Source organism: Propithecus coquereli, unplaced genomic scaffold (assembly GCF_000956105.1).
Source record: "Propithecus coquereli isolate 6110/MARCELLA unplaced genomic scaffold, Pcoq_1.0 Scaffold83, whole genome shotgun sequence".
In the NCBI taxonomy this organism is placed as follows: Eukaryota; Metazoa; Chordata; class Mammalia; order Primates; family Indriidae; genus Propithecus; species Propithecus coquereli.
Genome location: NW_012154507.1, coordinates 15,578 through 18,078, shown reverse-complemented (window position 1 = coordinate 18,078; position 2,501 = coordinate 15,578).

Here is a 2,501-nt window from a genome sequence, read left to right as displayed (position 1 = left end):
ATGCTTCCCGTAGTTATTTTGTGGACTCTGCATCGTAGCTTTGCAAAATGTGAGAATATTTATATAATGCTTATGTCCTATAAACATTTTTTTAAATGTAGTTCTTAGCATTTATTAGCATTTATTAATTTTAGTTTTTATTATATACTGACAGAGCTAAATTTCAAAGTCTTTTCCTATTGATTAAAGTCATTAAATATGAAATGTCCAATTTCAAATCAAAAGTTTAGTTTATATATCTCAAATAAGAAGCAATACAATTAATCAAAGTATGTGCCTAAACTATCGAAACAGTTTTGCCGTCTTAACAGTAGCTTGCTTACGCCAGCAGCAAAAAAGCCTGGAGAATGCGTGGTGATGAAATCACGAAAGGCCTTTTCCACAGCTTGTTGAGAATTGAATATTTTTCTTTGCAAGAAGTGGTCCGAAGCCTGGAAGAAGTGGTAATCAGTTGATGGAAAGTCTGGTGAATACGGTGGATGACAGAAAGTTTCAAAGTCCAGCTGTAGTAGTTTGAGCAGCGTTGCATGTGCGACATGTGATCAAGCATTGTCTTGCAAGAGGATCGGCCTGTCTCTATTAACCAATCTCAGCTGCTTAATCACAAGCATCTTCATCATTTCGTGCAATTGGTTGCAACAGACATACACTGTCATCGATTGACCGGGTTTTATGAAGCTGTAATGGATAATACCAGCGCCGGACCACCAAATAGACACCTTTAGCTTTTTTTGATGAATATTCAGTTTTGGACCTTCATCTTTATCCAACCATTGTGCTGAATGTTTGTGATTGTCAAGAAGAATCCGTTTTCATCACACATAATAATACGGTGTAGAAATGATTCACCTTTATGTAGTGATAGCAAAGAAAGGCAAGCTTTGAGATGATTTCTCTTCTGACGCTGGTTTAATTCATGCAGAACCCATCTATACAGCTTCTTTACCTTGCCACTTTGTTTCAAATGGTCCAGTATATTGTTGGAATAGCAACATCAAACCTTGCTGCTAATTCATGTGTAGGTTGAGATGGATTTGCTTCCACTACAGCTTTGAGCTCATCATTATCCACCTTGGTCTCAGGTTGCCCATATGGCTCATTTTCAAGATTAAAATCACCAGAACAGAATTTCTCAAACCATCAGCGTATTGTGTGTTCATTAACCACATCCTTCCCCAAACACTTTGTTGATATTTCAAGCTGTCTGCACTGAATTGGATGGAACTCATATTAAAAAATAACATTAATTTTTTACTTATCCCTGGTTTCACAAAAATTGCTCTTAAAAAACCTTAAAGATAATCATAAGCCAAAATGTATGCTTGAAAGACTGAGGATGTACCTTCACAATAAAACTAAAACAAGAAGTATTAAAGTGAAATGTTATAGGTATCAACTGTTTAACTTGACATAAGACTTACTTTCTTTTTAAATACTATGGTATCATAGTTTGTGATGTTGCTATAATGATAATGATGCCAGATCTAATCTCCCTTCCCCCCTTTTATTAAAAAAAATGAAGTTGATACAATTAACAAAAAGGAACTATATAGTATTTAAAATAGTGTTTGTTAGACTTCCTAATATGAAAGGAATTTGCCTTTTACAAGTATTCTGATCATCTTGGACAGCTGTGATTGAGTCATCATTGAAATATCCAGAACCGTCTACTTTTACTGTGGCCTCTATAAAAATGTAATGGAAAATTCTACTTTATTACTGTGGAAACTACTTAAAAAACATAAAGGGGTTTTAGAAAAATTACTATGACTCTTGACTAGAAAGATGTCTTTAAGATTGTTTTTAAGGTATTTATTATTATATCTATGGTAAATCCATAAAATTTAAAATGAAGATTTTTTTTGTGGTTTTAAATAATAACAAGTTGACATTCTTTATATTCTTAAGCAATATGCTTTAAACTTAGAGCAGTGAATTATGGTATAGACAGATATATACACATATGTAGTAGACTCTGGATTTTTAAACATATTAACAAATTCTGTATCCCAAACTGCCTCCCCTCTGCCACTAGCCAGCTTCTATATTAGATAATATAATATTGCTCTCAATCCATGGAGTGGAAATGTTTTCCATATTTCATTAAATATGATGAAGAAAAGTCTATTTTACAGAGAAAAATGTTTTCCAAAGTCAAATGTCAATATACTTGAATGACCACTTCGATATTTTTTTTTTCTGACATTGCTTCCCTTATATCACTTCTGTTAACTAATGGCATAGCATCCTTAGACACTCAATAAATGTTTATTAAGAACAGGATCCTGAGTTGAGGTTCATTTTTTTAGCAGTAGGAGGGAGAGCAAAGTGCCTTGGCAGCCTTTGACATCACATGCTTTTTACACAGCTTGTATCTTACCGCCTTTAAAAAAAAAATCACGGGCCGGGCGCGGTGGCTCACGCCTGTAATCCTAGCACTCTGGGAGGCCGAGGCGGGCGGATTGTTTGAGCTCAGGAGTTCGAGACCAGCCTGAGCAAGA